We start from the raw sequence: 19,761 nt of genomic DNA, 5'->3' as shown, positions 1-19,761 counted from the left end.
TGTCATGTAATCATTGCTGCCCTTTAAAGCAGCACGTAAAGGGTTTTGAAAAAGCTTTTAACACTGCTGAAAAAAACCTGGAAATTTTGGACTTTTCTGGAGGACTGGGGAGCCCGAATTTCAAATGACTTATCACAGCCTTGTCAAAAGATGAATCATTTGACATCGCAGCATTTAAGACATTGTCTGAGGAGCCAAACTCCTTGATGAGGGATTTGGCCATTTTCTTAATGAACTGATTCTTGTCATTTATCAGATTTATGGCGGACTCTGTGCTGCTGAGTTCAGGCTGTATCAACTCTGTCAGATGGTTGATGAGAGTGTGTATTTCTCTTGAAGTACTTGTGGTCTTAGCCACAGATTGCATGGTCTTAGACTTACATTTTACAAGAAGTGTCTTAAAGAGCAAAAAGGAGAGGTCAGTGGACATTTCCTTAAAATCAGAAGATGACCTTGACACAACACCCATCTCTAATACTTCAAAGGAATCTTTAAGAGAGCCTGAAATGCTCGCAGAGCATTTTTCTGGAGAAACGCTCTTAGGTTCTGCCATTGGAGGTGAGTCGATGGATACCAGAGAGCATTTTTCTGGAAAAACGCTCTTAGGTTCTGCCATTGGAGGTGAGTCGATGGATACCAGAGAGCATTTTTCTGGAAAAACGCTCTTAGGTTCTGCCATTGGAGGTGAGTCGATGGATACCAGAGACCATTTTTCTGGAGAAACGCTCTTAGGTTCTGCCATTGGAGGTGAGTCGATGGATACCAGAGACCATTTTTCTGGAAAAACGCTCTTAGGTTCTGCCATTGGAGGTGAGTCGATGGATACCAGAGACCATTTTTCTGGAAAAACGCTCTTAGGTTCTGCCATTGGAGGTGAGTCGATGGATACCAGAGACCATTTTTCTGGAGAAACACTCTTAGGTTCTGCCATTGGAGGTGAGTCGATGGATACCAGAGACCATTTTTCTGGAGAAACGCTCTTAGGTTCTGCCATTGGAGGTGAGTCGATGGATGCCAGAGACCATTTTTCTGGAAAAACGCTCTTAGGTTCTGCCATTGGAGGTGAGTCGATGGATACCAGAGACCATTTTTCTGGAGAAACGCTCTTAGGTTCTGCCATTGGAGGTGAGTCGATGGATGCCAGAGAGTATTTTTCTTTGTTCTTTGTTGAATCCATTTCACCAAATATCTCATGGATGACGTCAACTACAGCCTGTTCTACAGGGTTTAGAGCTCGGACACTTTTTGTTTCAGCAGTTATTTCACCTTCTTTTGCTACACCTGATCCTTCTGGAAGCTCAATTTCTTCCCCCTCCTGATCTGAATTTTCATACATTGCAGTCACAAATGTTATTTTCTTGGTTTGTGTTAAAAGCGTGAGACGTTTCCTGAGAGAGCGCCGACTGTTCAACATGTGCCAACAAATGAGCATGTCTAAATGTCTGAGGGATATTTATAGCCTCTTGCCTATGTGACGTTGCAGCACATCATAGCCAATCGAATTTCCTTTCAGTGACGTCACGAGCTACGCATGCGCAGACGCCTCACATATATATATATAAGGTTGACGTCACGCCGCAATGCATTGTGGGGTCTACGAATCAAAACAAACACACTGTGTTGGAAGACGATTACAAGATGCTTAAAAGCAGCTCAAAAGAGAATGGACTGTATAGAGACCGATTTCGTTCAGAGGGGAAGCAGCGGTACTTGCAGAAAATAACGTGCATTGGAAATGTGGAGCCGTGTGAAATACGGCCGTGGAGTAGAAACCCTGAAGACCAACTGCTATTGACGTAGCCTGACATATTTTCGTACCTTATCTGTGGAATCAGCGCGTACAAGTCGTCATTCAAACAAAGGTAAGTCAGCTCGAGTACTGCGAGTGAAATGCGTTTGATTTCCCTGCAAACATTCACATTAGTGCAGCATAAATTCATTCATGAGGGGAAATTACAGTGAGAACATGTGGAGGCTGTTAGGTGGATAACATAGCGAGTTCAGTGCATTGATGTGACATTGTCCTGAAGGATTTAGTTATTCTTTAAGGTTAAAGAAATTGCAATGATTTATTCATATTTATTATAAATAATTCTAATTATACATCTTGCTTCCATATTTGTATCTTGTGTCACTAAAAATACATTTTATTTTAATTTTATACATTGATTAATGACCTGCAGAATCTCCTTATCATATTAAGGGATTCATAATTGTCACTTTATGCTTTCTCCATCTCTAAAGTGATTACATTACACATTACATACTTTAAGTTCATTTTCTGCAGGCAGGTTTCTGACAGAGAACAGGCAGGTTTAGAATATAACATGCAGCGATGGACACATAAAGAAATGAAAAATTACATGTATGTGCTAACTTTCTAAACACTTTGTTACATTTATGATGAAGTAGATAAAACACATTTATGTCGGCCTTGGCTCATAGTTCTTGTCTTTAAATGAACTTTGTCTGTGTGTGTTTCAGGTCCTGCACTCAAAGACTGAATGAACCAGCATTGCAGCCACGGGTCACTGTGAGCATCACAGGGAATGTTGAATGTCGCCCACTGCACCTGTAAGGCCGGAGTGGCGGAGACCTGCACCCATGCCACTGCTCTTCTGTTTAATGTAGAAGCAACAGTGTTGATCTGTGGCACAAGGACTGTTACAGATGAACCTGCATACTGGGTTTTGCTGGGTAATGTGACCAAGATACAGTCAGTGGTTGGCCATAACATAGACTTCTCCTCTTCAGCTGCCCAAAAAAGGCTCTTGATCAAAACATAAACAGACCATCCGTATTGAAAGGTAAAAGGAGCCGTCCTCCAAAAAGAAAAATCCCAGCTGCTTTTATAGTTTACAAATGACAAAATGTTTCCATAAAATCATGAGTGTTTACATGATATCACCCACTACTAACATTACTTTATTTACTGTATCTTTTGAAAAAATACCGCTATTTATACAGCAAAAGACTTAAGAATATTTAACAGGAGCAGGTTTCATTTTTCCCTGGTTTTACTACCACACTGTTCACCAAACCTTCACCATCTTATCCAGAAGGGTCACCTCTTCACCCTCACATGGAAGAAGTAATCTGATTGGCATGGTGGTGTGTTTGAAGCAGGTCCCTTGTGTAGCGCTGCAACCCAGTCACGATGTTTCATCCATTTCATTGGCTGGTTTGCTGCAATAATGCCAAATAATTAGCAACTCTATAGATAGAAGGTAGTTCTGCAAAATCACTCAGTAGGATGTTTGTTCTAATTTGCTATGAGCAGGCACTCACAGGCTGTATCCAAATTCAGGGTGTAATTCTTAAACACTTAAAGCTGAAATTCTGCATTGCACATCTTAATTAATCAAACCAAATTACTTATGGACCTGTGTACATGTGCACACATAGTCTGATGGGTGAGTGAAGTTGAACTCATACCAAAGTGACACTATACCTCGTGCTGAGCATGATCCAGGATAAGTGATTTATTTGTCTCCATAAATTTGTGTTTGTTGTGGAAAAACTGAATCTAGACGTTTAGAATTCATGGCGCTGCAGTGCAGTTCTCAGTTATGAACACAGAGGGGCAGTGATGTCATTTCTTTCATCAGTGGCTGATCTGTTCAGAGCAAGAGCCCCAAAAAGTGAGATTTTTTTATATCTTACTCTCCAGATATGTACCGTAGAGATCAATTAACTCGATATGCTTGTGAATGTTCTTTTTAAAGAAATATGACCAATGGTAGAATTAGCAAACAGTGCTACACGGGTTACCGTGTGTCTTGATTTCCATTTAAATTTTTTTAAGCAGGTTTTGTTAAAACATGTTTAGGACCATGCTTTCTTTAGTTTTTGTCCATTACTAATAGTTTGTTTTTGCATTACTTCAGGCCAGTCTTGTTTTTAATTAATTTCAACTGGGCGGCTCAACATATAGACAGCTGATTTTTGAGGGCTAATATATACTTTTTAAAAAAAAAAAAAAAATTATGGCTTTAAGTTATCTTGATTGTTATGTAACCATTGATAACACATTTTTTAAATTGCTGTGACATAGTTATCACATCTCGAGCACATGGAGTCCGAGGTGCTTTTAAACTACTTTCAGTACAAGGTCGCTTAACTTCATTATGTCTTACTTCTCTCAACAATGTCACATCCACTGGCATACAGTCATCCGGCGCGCGCACACGCACGCAACAAATGTGAGTCGCATTTTTACCCACCTACTTTTCATACTCTGATGTAGATGCAAGTACTTTCAAACAGTACTAAAATGTTCTTTACGTCCCCTCAGTCATCTTTGGGTTTTGTTTTAGTTGTGAAACAACTAATTGCAGTCCATTCTGATACTTTGCTTAATAAAAAGAGGTCGGATGAAAATGAACCTTTAAATTTGTTTGTGGTTTTTTAAAATCAGCTCAATAAAAAAAGGTGGGGGGGTGATATCAGGTGTTTTTATATATATATTAGGATGCAGTGCATGGAGAAACACTGTAAATGAGTTTCCAGTGTTGCGAAAGCTTCCAAACCACCACAATTCCTGGATAATGGAATTTCTTGTGCACTCCAAAGGGGCCACGGGTTTTACTTCTAGGACTTTAATGAATATTTTTGTTTAGCAATCAGCAGTAAAAGGAAAATGCACAGGCTTCTGTCACGTAACGGTCACATATTGTTGTCTTTATTGTATACAGCGTTCAATTAGCAAAAAGCCAATTGAGAGCAATGGCAAACCCTGAAAATGTAAACTGTCATTTTAATTCTGGAGTCACTTCAATGCTCTCTCAAGTGCATCTATAAACAATTCAATGCAACATGCAGTGTCGGCACCTTTACTGTGCTCTGCATATGCTCAGCCCTCAGTGACCCTAAAAACTTCCACTTTGGAGTAATCCCACTTACAGCTGATCATGGAATATCTAGGAAGTGAAGCAGTCGGTGAAACCAAATGATCAACTGATTGTTTAAATGATATTTATTTCACAATTAGCATACTTGACTAATTTCAGCCTCTTACTTTTAAAGATTTTCTGGCCCTTATGAGCCATTACATTTTTTATTACTGGAAAGACGGGTGGTGGTGTATGTGTCCTGACATTTTAGAAACTGTTTAGTCAAGACTGACTCAGGAAGAATGGAAGTAGTTTATTGCGTCCCTGCTCTAATCAAAGCCAACAAGAAAACGAACATCAAATACAGAAATAAATAACATGTTGCTGAAGACTTTGTAATAAGAGCTGGTAGGCTGCCTAACATCGGCATTCAGCAGCTTGCTTCCACGCTGTTGTTGTGCATCTTTCTGGATAAATTAGCAGGAGACAGCTTCTGAGCTTTGCTGGATAAGCAAAGGATGCTTGGCAGGGCTGTGAAGGTTTGTGCAAACGGTTAACAAATCCGTGGTAGGAGAAGCTGAAAGAGACACCTGTGATGCACCGGGATGTTGCTTTGAATCCAGAACATCTTAAAGCTCAGTCATGTTATTTCAATCCGTGGTTGGAAGCAGATAAATCTGTGAGGAGAGCTCAGAATATTTTATGGAAAATTCTGGATTGATCCAAGAAAACCTTAGAATGTGGGGCACGTTTGGTATGTGATATATTTTATACTTTAACATAGCGCTCTGTGCACATGCTCACTCTGCACCACTACAGAGCTTAGATTCTATCTGATTACATGCCTCCCGGAAGGCTTAATGGATTAGTCGACCACAGGAAATTATGCCTTTTTTTTGTTTGTTTTTTCATGTCATCTTGCAAGTAATTCATCCAGCAAATAAGCAACAATATTCAGGTACACGATGCATTCAAAGTAGCTTCAATGTGATGCTTCTTTTGCTGAAAGGTGTACGAAACCGAGATTAATAGGTTAGGGAAGCATGACGAAGGTAGCTCTCCTCACCTGGCTGGAACACAGTTGTGATGAAAACATAATCCGTTCTGGTTTTTCGTTTAAAACACGCTGGAAGTGATACATTGTTGCGTGTGGTTTGGGGGTTTTTTGTTTGTTTTTTGCCTCATAGTGAACCTATATACCATTTTTTCCATTTGGCACCAAATACAGAAAAAGGAAACCATCACCCTCAGTCTGAGTGGGTCATTTATCAGCAGAAGTTGGCTAATTCCCAAGCTGAAGAAGCACTCGCAAACCAAACATCTCTTCTGAGAGAAGCCTGGCCTACATCCAGGTAGCAGTACCATTGCTAAAAATCAACTTTGTTTAGGAAGGTTCCTGAATGAGTGAAGACACCCTAAAGTATCTGCATGTCAGTCATAATCAAAGCTGGTCAAACCGTCAAACCAGCTTTAATGAAACGCACTTGAATTCTTTGTTTATTCCATCTGCAATACCATCTGGAAATTGGTCATCTTAATGACAATGGCCTCATTTTTCAGCATGACAACAATCCCAAAGACACAGCAAATGTAGGAAAAGCATAGCTAGATAGAATAGAATAGAATGCCATTATTTAGAAAAACACAATGTTTCAGTAACGACCGGACCTAAACATTACTGGAGCAGTGTGTTGTGCCTCCACGTATTTTTATACACGTTTCAGTAAATTACTGCATAAATTTTCCGTTTTTCTAGCAAAATGTGAAAAGGAAAGGAGGGATTGATGAACACTTTTTCACACTGTTATGTCTTTATGAAAGCAGGCTTTGCTCGTTTAGAGCTGCCTGGGTCAAGTCGCCTAAGCATCGCAATTTGGATTAAAGTCACTCAGATGCTCACCCTCACCCATTTCCCCTGCTTCCTCCTTTTTATGTGCTTTTTAAAAAATAGATGAGGCTAAGAAAATACCAGAAAAATACACTTCCCATAAAAATTCTCAGATAGCTGAAGAAGAACCACGTAGACAGGTTGGTGTTGTGTATGAGGCCCCAGGTTGAAAGTCTACAATGTAAAGATTTACTACATGAAATGAAACTAGTCATGCACATAGCTACTGATACTGACCAATCGTCCCACTCAGCCTCATAATAGATACACCTATGGTATCAATTTCAAAATTCTACATCATCTTGTTCTAAAGTTATCACATTTACAAGATTTTCAGACAACTTGACCTCTGACCCCTGACCTTGAGCCAGAGTTCACTAAGATCTGATTCTTTGCAAACACATTCATAAGGCTCGCAGAATGACTGTCCAACAGGGGGGAAGAACTTGGACTGCAAATGGATTCTTGTGATTCTCCTAAATTCTGCACTCACTGACATATTGCACCTAGTTGAATTCTACAATACATACATACATACTCATATGCAGTACAGGGGCCCCACAGGGAACTGTGCTGGCATGCACCCTGGATCCAGTGCAGGTGGTGGGAGACAGAAGGACTCTGGCCAAAATAACTTCTCTGATGGACAGAGTCTCCCACCCCGTGCATGTAAATGTTGCTGGACTGCAGAGCTCCTTCAGTGACAGACTGCTGCATCCTAGATGCTTGAAGGAGCGTTTCCGCAGGTCCTTCCTCTCTACAGCTGTCAGACTGCACAATCAAAACTGCTCCCAACAAACATAGAGGTTTACATCAGTGCTGTGACAACTTCTGCTGTTATAACTTGCACATTACTTCTCTCAGTCTATATATACACTAACTTATTGGAAGTTACATGTCTACTTTTTAATGCACAGGTACAATACACAACCTGCACTTTTCAAAATATTCTAAATATTCTAAATATGTAAACATCTTTCAGTATCTTGCTCTGTTTGCACACTACAACCTGGGTTTGTATGTAAAATATGTAAACATTGTCTTTCTGTTCTGTGTGTATTTTTGTTTCTTTTTGCCGCTTATACATCAAATTTCCCCTTGTGGGACATTTAAAGCATTATTCTATTCTATTTGTACGTATTGGATGTTCAAAGGACAGAAAAATATTCAAGTTTTTTGTCAGATTCAGTCGCTTATGTCACACACATGGAAGAGAGCTGGCCACCTCATTTTGAAGTTTCAGACTAACTCCTACCTCCTGAGAGCAAAGCTGGGTTCTGAAAGAGATCAGATCCTACAAATTTAAATCAATCTTGTATGTGTGGTAGGAGGGAGGGGTGGTTAAGTCAGCCTCTTCCTACTTCCTAGTAGCTCAGAACTCCATAGTGTCTATACAAACATGCTGTAGTAAGCAACTACCTCGCACCCCGAATTCAGCTCGAATACATTAAAAATGAAAAAACCAAAAATGCTAATGACCAGAATGCACACACTCAACTTGTTACATATTTGACAACATAGAAAAACAAGACAACAGTCTGAATGTTTTTATTTGATATTATTGTTTTATTTGATATATACGATATTTTGTATATGATATATATCTTAAATAAAGCGCCAAATCACAAGTTTCTTCCCTGTTTGTACTGTAAGGTAAAAACAATACAGTACTACAGAGAAGCCCAACAATCAAATGATCCCCCTTTGAGCAAGCACAAGGCGACAGTGGGGAAGAAAAACTCCCTTCTGACAGGAAGAAACTTCCAACGGAACCAGGCTCAGAAAGGGGCAGCCATCCGCTGCGACTGGTTGGGGGTGATGGAAATGGATTTGGTGCTAAAATTCTGCTTCAAGATTTTAAAAGAAGCAAGGCAGCAGGAAAAAGGCAAAAATGTCATGTAATCATTGCTGCCCTTTAAAGCAGCACGTAAAGGGTTTTGAAAAAGCTTTTAACACTGCTGAAAAAAACCTGGAAATTTTGGACTTTTCTGGAGGACTGGGGAGCCCGAATTTCAAATGACTTATCACAGCCTTGTCAAAAGATGAATCATTTGACATCGCAGCATTTAAGACATTGTCTGAGGAGCCAAACTCCTTGATGAGGGATTTGGCCATTTTCTTAATGAACTGATTCTTGTCATTTATCAGATTTATGGCGGACTCTGTGCTGCTGAGTTCAGGCTGTATCAACTCTGTCAGATGGTTGATGAGAGTGTGTATTTCTCTTGAAGTACTTGTGGTCTTAGCCACAGATTGCATGGTCTTAGACTTACATTTTACAAGAAGTGTCTTAAAGAGCAAAAAGGAGAGGTCAGTGGACATTTCCTTAAAATCAGAAGATGACCTTGACACAACACCCATCTCTAATACTTCAAAGGAATCTTTAAGAGAGCCTGAAATGCTCGCAGAGCATTTTTCTGGAGAAACGCTCTTAGGTTCTGCCATTGGAGGTGAGTCGATGGATACCAGAGACCATTTTTCTGGAGAAACGCTCTTAGGTTCTGCCATTGGAGGTGAGTCGATGGATGCCAGAGACCATTTTTCTGGAGAAACGCTCTTAGGTTCTGCCATTGGAGGTGAGTCGATGGATGCCAGAGACCATTTTTCTGGAGAAACGCTCTTAGGTTCTGCCATTGGAGGTGAGTCGATGGATACCAGAGACCATTTTTCTGGAGAAACGCTCTTAGGTTCTGCCATTGGAGGTGAGTCGATGGATACCAGAGAGCATTTTTCTGGAGAAACGCTCTTAGGTTCTGCCATTGGAGGTGAGTCGATGGATACCAGAGACCATTTTTCTGGAGAAACGCTCTTAGGTTCTGCCATTGGAGGTGAGTCGATGGATACCAGAGAGCATTTTTCTGGAAAAACGCTCTTAGGTTCTGCCATTGGAGGTGAGTCGATGGATACCAGAGACCATTTTTCTGGAGAAACGCTCTTAGGTTCTGCCATTGGAGGTGAGTCGATGGATACCAGAGACCATTTTTCTGGAGAAACGCTCTTAGGTTCTGCCATTGGAGGTGAGTCGATGGATACCAGAGACCATTTTTCTGGAAAAACGCTCTTAGGTTCTGCCATTGGAGGTGAGTCGATGGATACCAGAGAGCATTTTTCTGGAAAAACGCTCTTAGGTTCTGCCATTGGAGGTGAGTCGATGGATGCCAGAGACCATTTTTCTGGAGAAACGCTCTTAGGTTCTGCCATTGGAGGTGAGTCGATGGATACCAGAGAGCATTTTTCTGGAAAAACGCTCTTAGGTTCTGCCATTGGAGGTGAGTCGATGGATACCAGAGAGCATTTTTCTGGAAAAACGCTCTTAGGTTCTGCCATTGGAGGTGAGTCGATGGATACCAGAGACCATTTTTCTGGAGAAACGCTCTTAGGTTCTGCCATTGGAGGTGAGTCGATGGATGCCAGAGAGTATTTTTCTTTGTTCTTTGTTGAATCCATTTCACCAAATATCTCATGGATGACGTCAACTACAGCCTGTTCTACAGGGTTTAGAGCTCGGACACTTTTTGTTTCAGCAGTTATTTCACCTTCTTTTGCTACACCTGATCCTTCTGGAAGCTCAATTTCTTCCCCCTCCTGATCTGAATTTTCATACATTGCAGTCACAAATGTTATTTTCTTGGTTTGTGTTAAAAGCGTGAGACGTTTCCTGAGAGAGCGCCGACTGTTCAACATGTGCCAACAAATGAGCATGTCTAAATGTCTGAGGGATATTTATAGCCTCTTGCCTATGTGACGTTGCAGCACATCATAGCCAATCGAATTTCCTTTCAGTGACGTCACGAGCTACGCATGCGCAGACGCCTCACATATATATATATAAGGTTGACGTCACGCCGCAATGCATTGTGGGGTCTACGAATCAAAACAAACACACTGTGTTGGAAGACGATTACAAGATGCTTAAAAGCAGCTCAAAAGAGAATGGACTGTATAGAGACCGATTTCGTTCAGAGGGGAAGCAGCGGTACTTGCAGAAAATAGCGTGCATTGGAAATGTGGAGCCGTGTGAAATACGGCCGTGGAGTAGAAACCCTGAAGACCAACTGCTATTGACGTAGCCTGACATATTTTCGTACCTTATCTGTGGAATCAGCGCGTACAAGTCGTCATTCAAACAAAGGTAAGTCAGCTCGAGTACTGCGAGTGAAATGCGTTTGATTTCCCTGCAAACATTCACATTAGTGCAGCATAAATTCATTCATGAGGGGAAATTACAGTGAGAACATGTGGAGGCTGTTAGGTGGATAACATAGTGAGTTCAGTGCATTGATGTGACATTGTCCTGAAGGATTTAGTTATTCTTTAAGGTTAAAGAAATTGCAATGATTTATTCATATTTATTATAAATAATTCTAATTATACATCTTGCTTCCATATTTGTATCTTGTGTCACTAAAAATACATTTTATTTTAATTTTATACATTGATTAATGACCTGCAGAATCTCCTTATCATATTAAGGGATTCATAATTGTCACTTTATGCTTTCTCCATCTCTAAAGTGATTACATTACACATTACATACTTTAAGTTCATTTTCTGCAGGCAGGTTTCTGACAGAGAACAGGCAGGTTTAGAATATAACATGCAGCGATGGACACATAAAGAAATGAAAAATTACATGTATGTGCTAACTTTCTAAACACTTTGTTACATTTATGATGAAGTAGATAAAACACATTTATGTCGGCCTTGGCTCATAGTTCTTGTCTTTAAATGAACTTTGTCTGTGTGTGTTTCAGGTCCTGCACTCAAAGACTGAATGAACCAGCATTGCAGCCACGGGTCACTGTGAGCATCACAGGGAATGTTGAAGCCGCCCACTGCCCCTGTAAGGCCGGAGTCGCGGAGACCTGCACCCATGCCACTGCTCTTCTGTTTAATGTAGAAGCAACAGTGTTGATCTGTGGCACAAGGACTGTTACAGATGAACCTGCATACTGGGTTTTGCTGGGTAATGTGACCAAGATACAGTCAGTGGTTGGCCATAACATAGACTTCTCCTCTTCAGCTGCCCAAAAAAGGCTCTTGATCAAAACATAAACAGACCATCCGTATTGAAAGGTAAAAGGAGCCGTCCTCAAAAAAGAAAAATCCCAGCTGCTTTTATAGTTTACAAATGACAAAATGTTTCCATAAAATCATGGTAAAAATGGCCTGTATTTATATACAAGGTTGCTTAACTTCATTATGTCTTACTTCTCTCAACAATGTCACATCCACTGGCATACAGTCATCCGGCGCGCGCACACGCACGCAACAAATGTGAGTCGCATTTTTACCCACCTACTTTTCATACTCTGATGTAGATGCAAGTACTTTCAAACAGTACTACAATGTTCTTTACATCCCCTCAGTCATCTTTGGGTTTTGTTTTAGTTGTGAAACAACTAATTGCAGTCCATTCTGATACTTTGCTTAATAAAAAGAGGTCGGATGAAAATGAACCTTTAAATTTGTTTGTGGTTTTTTAAAATCAGCTCAATAAAAAAAGGTGGGGGGTGATATCAGGTGTTTTTATATATATATTAGGATGCAGTGCATGGAGAAACACTGTAAATGAGTTTCCAGTGTTGCGAAAGCTTCCAAACCACCACAATTCCTGGATAATGGAATTTCTTGTGCACTCCAAAGGGGCCACGGGTTTTACTTCTAGGACTTTAATGAATATTTTTGTTTCGCAATCAGCAGTAAAAGGAAAATGCACAGGCTTCTGTCACGTAACGGTCACATATTGTTGTCTTTATTGTATACAGCGTTCAATTAGCAAAAAGCCAATTGAGAGCAATGGCAAACCCTGAAAATGTAAACTGTCATTTTAATTCTGGAGTCACTTCAATGCTCTCTCAAGTGCATCTATAAACAATTCAATGCAACATGCAGTGTCGGCACCTTTACTGTGCTCTGCATATGCTCAGCCCTCAGTGACCCTAAAAACTTCCACTTTGGAGTAATCCCACTTACAGCTGATCATGGAATATCTAGGAAGTGAAGCAGTCGGTGAAACCAAATGATCAACTGATTGTTTAAATGATATTTATTTCACAATTAGCATACTTGACTAATTTCAGCCTCTTACTTTTAAAGATTTTCTGGCCCTTATGAGCCATTACATTTTTTATTACTGGAAAGACGGGTGGTGGTGTATGTGTCCTGACATTTTAGAAACTGTTTAGTCAAGACTGACTCAGGAAGAATGGAAGTAGTTTATTGCGTCCCTGCTCTAATCAAAGCCAACAAGAAAATGAACATCAAATACAGAAATAAATAACATGTTGCTGAAGACTTTGTAATAAGAGCTGGTAGGCTGCCTAACATCGGCATTCAGCAGCTTGCTTCCACGCTGTTGTTGTGCATCTTTCTGGATAAATTAGCAGGAGACAGCTTCTGAGCTTTGCTGGATAAGCAAAGGATGCTTGGCAGGGCTGTGAAGGTTTGTGCAAACGGTTAACAAATCCGTGGTAGGAGAAGCTGAAAGAGACACCTGTGATGCACCGGGATGTTGCTTTGAATCCAGAACATCTTAAAGCTCAGTCATGTTATTTCAATCCGTGGTTGGAAGCAGATAAATCTGTGAGGAGAGCTCAGAATATTTTATGGAAAATTCTGGATTGATCCAAGAAAACCTTAGAATGTGGGGCACGTTTGGTATGTGATATATTTTATACTTTAACATAGCGCTCTGTGCACATGCTCACTCTGCACCACTACAGAGCTTAGATTCTATCTGATTACATGCCTCCCGGAAGGCTTAATGGATTAGTCGACCACAGGAAATTATGCCTTTTTTTTGTTTGTTTTTTCATGTCATCTTGCAAGTAATTCATCCAGCAAATAAGCAACAATATTCAGGTACACGATGCATTCAAAGTAGCTTCAATGTGATGCTTCTTTTGCTGAAAGGTGTACGAAACCGAGATTAATAGGTTAGGGAAGCATGACGAAGGTAGCTCTCCTCACCTGGCTGGAACACAGTTGTGATGAAAACATAATCCGTTCTGGTTTTTCGTTTAAAACACGCTGGAAGTGATACATTGTTGCGTGTGGTTTGGGGGTTTTTTTGTTTGTTTTTTGCCTCATAGTGAACCTATATACCATTTTTTCCATTTGGCACCAAATACAGAAAAAGGAAACCATCACCCTCAGTCTGAGTGGGTCATTTATCAGCAGAAGTTGGCTAATTCCCAAGCTGAAGAAGCACTCGCAAACCAAACATCTCTTCTGAGAGAAGCCTGGCCTACATCCAGGTAGCAGTACCATTGCTAAAAGTCAACTTTGTTTAGGAAGGTTCCTGAATGAGTGAAGACACCCTAAAGTATCTGCATGTCAGTCATAATCAAAGCTGGTCAAACCGTCAAACCAGCTTTAATGAAACGCACTTGAAGTCTTTGTTTATTCCATCTGCAATACCATCTGGAAATTGGTCATCTTAATGACAATGGCCTCATTTTTCAGCATGACAACAATCCCAAAGACACAGCAAATGTAGGAAAAGCATAGCTAGATAGAATAGAATAGAATGCCATTATTTAGAAAAACACAATGTTTCAGTAACGACCGGACCTAAACATTACTGGAGCAGTGTGTTGTGCCTCCACGTATTTTTATACACGTTTCAGTAAATTACTGCATAAATTTTCCGTTTTTCTAGCAAAATGTGAAAAGGAAAGGAGGGATTGATGAACACTTTTTCACACTGTTATGTCTTTATGAAAGCAGGCTTTGCTCGTTTAGAGCTGCCTGGGTCAAGTCGCCTAAGCATCGCAATTTGGATTAAAGTCACTCAGATGCTCACCCTCACCCATTTCCCCTGCTTCCTCCTTTTTATGTGCTTTTTAAAAAATAGATGAGGCTAAGAAAATACCAGAAAAATACACTTCCCATAAAAATTCTCAGATAGCTGAAGAAGAACCACGTAGACAGGTTGGTGTTGTGTATGAGGCCCCAGGTTGAAAGTCTACAATGTAAAGATTTACTACATGAAATGAAACTAGTCATGCACATAGCTACTGATACTGACCAATCGTCCCACTCAGCCTCATAATAGATACACCTATGGTATCAATTTCAAAATTCTACATCATCTTGTTCTAAAGTTATCACATTTACAAGATTTTCAGACAACTTGACCTCTGACCCCTGACCTTGAGCCAGAGTTCACTAAGATCTGATTCTTTGCAAACACATTCATAAGGCTCGCAGAATGACTGTCCAACAGGGGGGAAGAACTTGGACTGCAAATGGATTCTTGTGATTCTCCTAAATTCTGCACTCACTGACATATTGCACCTAGTTGAATTCTACAATACATACATACATACTCATATGCAGTACAGGGGCCCCACAGGGAACTGTGCTGGCATGCACCCTGGATCCAGTGCAGGTGGTGGGAGACAGAAGGACTCTGGCCAAAATAACTTCTCTGATGGACAGAGTCTCCCACCCCGTGCATGTAAATGTTGCTGGACTGCAGAGCTCCTTCAGTGACAGACTGCTGCATCCTAGATGCTTGAAGGAGCGTTTCCGCAGGTCCTTCCTCTCTACAGCTGTCAGACTGCACAATCAAAACTGCTCCCAACAAACATAGAGGTTTACATCAGTGCTGTGACAACTTCTGCTGTTATAACTTGCACATTACTTCTCTCAGTCTATATATACACTAACTTATTGGAAGTTACATGTCTACTTTTTAATGCACAGGTACAATACACAACCTGCACTTTTCAAAATATTCTAAATATTCTAAATATGTAAACATCTTTCAGTATCTTGCTCTGTTTGCACACTACAACCTGGGTTTGTATGTAAAATATGTAAACATTGTCTTTCTGTTCTGTGTGTATTTTTGTTTCTTTTTGCCGCTTATACATCAAATTTCCCCTTGTGGGACATTTAAAGCATTATTCTATTCTATTTGTACGTATTGGATGTTCAAAGGACAGAAAAATATTCAAGTTTTTTGTCAGATTCAGTCGCTTATGTCACACACATGGAAGAGAGCTGGCCACCTCATTTTGAAGTTTCAGACTAACTCCTACCTCCTGAGAGCAAAGCTGGGTTCTGAAAGAGATCAGATCCTACAAATTTAAATCAATCTTGTATGTGTGGTAGGAGGGAGGGGTGGTTAAGTCAGCCTCTTCCTACTTCCTAGTAGCTCAGAACTCCATAGTGTCTATACAAACATGCTGTAGTAAGCAACTACCTCGCACCCCGAATTCAGCTCGAATACATTAAAAATGAAAAAACCAAAAATGCTAATGACCAGAATGCACACACTCAACTTGTTACATATTTGACAACATAGAAAAACAAGACAACAGTCTGAATGTTTTTATTTGATATTATTGTTTTATTTGATATATATGATATTTTGTATATGATATATATCTTAAATAAAGCGCCAAATCACAAGTTTCTTCCCTGTTTGTACTGTAAGGTAAAAACAATACAGTACTACAGAGAAGCCCAACAATCAAATGATCCCCCTTTGAGCAAGCACAAGGCGACAGTGGGGAAGAAAAACTCCCTTCTGACAGGAAGAAACTTCCAACGGAACCAGGCTCAGAAAGGGGCAGCCATCCGCTGCGACTGGTTGGGGGTGATGGAAATGGATTTGGTGCTAAAATTCTGCTTCAAGATTTTAAAAGAAGCAAGGCAGCAGGAAAAAGGCAAAAATGTCATGTAATCATTGCTGCCCTTTAAAGCAGCACGTAAAGGGTTTTGAAAAAGCTTTTAACACTGCTGAAAAAAACCTGGAAATTTTGGACTTTTCTGGAGAACTGGGGAGCCCGAATTTCAAATGACTTATCACAGCCTTGTCAAAAGATGAATCATTTGACATCGCAGCATTTAAGACATTGTCTGAGGAGCCAAACTCCTTGATGAGGGATTTGGCCATTTTCTTAATGAACTGATTCTTGTCATTTATCAGATTTATGGCGGACTCTGTGCTGCTGAGTTCAGGCTGTATCAACTCTGTCAGATGGTTGATGAGAGTGTGTATTTCTCTTGAAGTACTTGTGGTCTTAGCCACAGATTGCATGGTCTTAGACTTACATTTTACAAGAAGTGTCTTAAAGAGCAAAAAGGAGAGGTCAGTGGACATTTCCTTAAAATCAGAAGATGACCTTGACACAACACCCATCTCTAATACTTCAAAGGAATCTTTAAGAGAGCCTGAAATGCTCGCAGAGCATTTTTCTGGAGAAACGCTCTTAGGTTCTGCCATTGGAGGTGAGTCGATGGATACCAGAGAGCATTTTTCTGGAAAAACGCTCTTAGGTTCTGCCATTGGAGGTGAGTCGATGGATACCAGAGAGCATTTTTCTGGAAAAACGCTCTTAGGTTCTGCCATTGGAGGTGAGTCGATGGATACCAGAGACCATTTTTCTGGAGAAACGCTCTTAGGTTCTGCCATTGGAGGTGAGTCGATGGATACCAGAGAGCATTTTTCTGGAAAAACGCTCTTAGGTTCTGCCATTGGAGGTGAGTCGATGGATACCAGAGACCATTTTTCTGGAAAAACGCTCTTAGGTTCTGCCATTGGAGGTGAGTCGATGGATACCAGAGACCATTTTTCTGGAGAAACGCTCTTAGGTTCTGCCATTGGAGGTGAGTCGATGGATACCAGAGACCATTTTTCTGGAGAAACGCTCTTAGGTTCTGCCATTGGAGGTGAGTCGATGGATACCAGAGAGCATTTTTCTGGAAAAACGCTCTTAGGTTCTGCCATTGGAGGTGAGTCGATGGATACCAGAGACCATTTTTCTGGAGAAACGCTCTTAGGTTCTGCCATTGGAGGTGAGTCGATGGATGCCAGAGAGTATTTTTCTTTGTTCTTTGTTGAATCCATTTCACCAAATATCTCATGGATGACGTCAACTACAGCCTGTTCTACAGGGTTTAGAGCTCGGACACTTTTTGTTTCAGCAGTTATTTCACCTTCTTTTGCTACACCTGATCCTTCTGGAAGCTCAATTTCTTCCCCCTCCTGATCTGAATTTTCATACATTGCAGTCACAAATGTTATTTTCTTGGTTTGTGTTAAAAGCGTGAGACGTTTCCTGAGAGAGCGCCGACTGTTCAACATGTGCCAACAAATGAGCATGTCTAAATGTCTGAGGGATATTTATAGCCTCTTGCCTATGTGACGTTGCAGCACATCATAGCCAATCGAATTTCCTTTCAGTGACGTCACGAGCTACGCATGCGCAGACGCCTCACATATATATATATATAAGGTTGACGTCACGCCGCAATGCATTGTGGGGTCTACGAATCAAAACAAACACACTGTGTTGGAAGACGATTACAAGATGCTTAAAAGCAGCTCAAAAGAGAATGGACTGTATAGAGACCGATTTCGTTCAGAGGGGAAGCAGCGGTACTTGCAGAAAATAGCGTGCATTGGAAATGTGGAGCCGTATGAAATACGGCCGTGGAGTAGAAACCCTGAAAACCAACTGCTATTGACGTAGCCTGACATATTTTCGTACCTTATCTGTGGAATCAGCGCGTACAAGTCGTCATTCAAACAAAGGTAAGTCAGCTCGAGTACTGCGAGTGAAATGCGTTTGATTTCCCTGCAAACATTCACATTAGTGCAGCATAAATTCATTCATGAGGGGAAATTACAGTGAGAACATGTGGAGGCTGTTAGGTGGATAACATAGTGAGTTCAGTGCATTGATGTGACATTGTCCTGAAGGATTTAGATATTCTTTAAGGTTAAAGAAATTGCAATGATTTATTCATATTTATTATAAATAATTCTAATTATACATCTTGCTTCCATATTTGTATCTTGTGTCACTAAAAATACATTTTATTTTAATTTTATACATTGATTAATGACCTGCAGAATCTCCTTATCATATTAAGGGATTCATAATTGTCACTTTATGCTTTCTCCATCTCTAAAGTGATTACATTACACATTACATACTTTAAGTTCATTTTCTGCAGGCAGGTTTCTGACAGAGAACAGGCAGGTTTAGAATATAACATGCAGCGATGGACACATAAAGAAATGAAAAATTACATGTATGTGCTAACTTTCTAAACACTTTGTTACATTTATGATGAAGTAGATAAAACACATTTATGTCGGCCTTGGCTCATAGTTCTTGTCTTTAAATGAACTTTGTCTGTGTGTGTTTCAGGTCCTGCACTCAAAGACTGAATGAACCAGCATTGCAGCCACGGGTCACTGTGAGCATCACAGGGAATGTTGAATGTCGCCCACTGCCCCTGTAAGGCCGGAGTCGCGGAGACCTGCACCCATGCCACTGCTCTTCTGTTTAATGTAGAAGCAACAGTGTTGATCTGTGGCACAAGGACTGTTACAGATGAACCTGCATACTGGGTTTTGCTGGGTAATGTGACCAAGATACAGTCAGTGGTTGGCCATAACATAGACTTCTCCTCTTCAGCTGCCCAAAAAAGGCTCTTGATCAAAACATAAACAGACCATCCGTATTGAAAGGTAAAAGGAGCCGTCCTCAAAAAAGAAAAATCCCAGCTGCTTTTATAGTTTACAAATGACAAAATGTTTCCATAAAATCATGAGTGTTTACATGATATCACCCACTACTAACATTACTTTATTTACTGTATCTTTTGAAAAAATACCGCTATTTATACAGCAAAAGACTTAAGAATATTTAACAGGAGCAGGTTTCATTTTTCCCTGGTTTTACTACCACACTGTTCACCAAACCTTCACCATCTTATCCAGAAGGGTCACCTCTTCACCCTCACATGGAAGAAGTAATCTGATTGGCATGGTGGTGTGTTTGAAGCAGGTCCCTTGTGTAGCGCTGCAACCCAGTCACGATGTTTCATCCATTTCATTGGCTGGTTTGCTGCAATAATGCCAAATAATTAGCAACTCTATAGATAGAAGGTAGTTCTGCAAAATCACTCAGTAGGATGTTTGTTCTAATTTGCTATGAGCTCAGAGCGCATCGAAAATAAAACTAATAGGCTATAAAGAGTGATATGAACATATTTAGAACTTACCAACTGGAT

At 40.4% G+C, this 19,761-nt stretch overlaps 3 long non-coding RNA genes across 3 annotated transcripts; all 3 read left to right on the top strand.

Annotated features, from left to right (window-relative positions):
• Window positions 1-1,585: 1,585 nt before the first annotated feature.
• LOC146555468 (uncharacterized) lies at window positions 1,586-4,384 on the top strand. The gene is made up of 2 exons (XR_014889304.1): window positions 1,586-1,862; window positions 2,485-4,384. It is a non-coding gene; the product is annotated as an uncharacterized LOC146555468 (long non-coding RNA).
• A 6,191-nt stretch (window positions 4,385-10,575) lies between these two features.
• LOC146555467 (uncharacterized) lies at window positions 10,576-11,826 on the top strand. The gene is made up of 2 exons (XR_014889339.1): window positions 10,576-10,852; window positions 11,475-11,826. It is a non-coding gene; the product is annotated as an uncharacterized LOC146555467 (long non-coding RNA).
• A 6,168-nt stretch (window positions 11,827-17,994) lies between these two features.
• Window positions 17,995-19,246, top strand: LOC146555466 (uncharacterized). Its single transcript, XR_014889340.1, has 2 exons — window positions 17,995-18,271; window positions 18,894-19,246. It is a non-coding gene; the product is annotated as an uncharacterized LOC146555466 (long non-coding RNA).
• The last annotated feature ends 515 nt before the right edge of the window (window positions 19,247-19,761 follow it).

The sequence above is a fragment of the Mchenga conophoros genome, linkage group LG17 (genome assembly GCF_057382185.1).
Source record: "Mchenga conophoros isolate Kocher_MC1m ecotype Shallow Benthic linkage group LG17, M_conophoros_male_GT1.1, whole genome shotgun sequence".
NCBI lineage: Eukaryota > Metazoa > Chordata > Actinopteri > Cichliformes > Cichlidae > Mchenga > Mchenga conophoros.
This window is presented reverse-complemented; position numbering and strand designations above follow the sequence as displayed.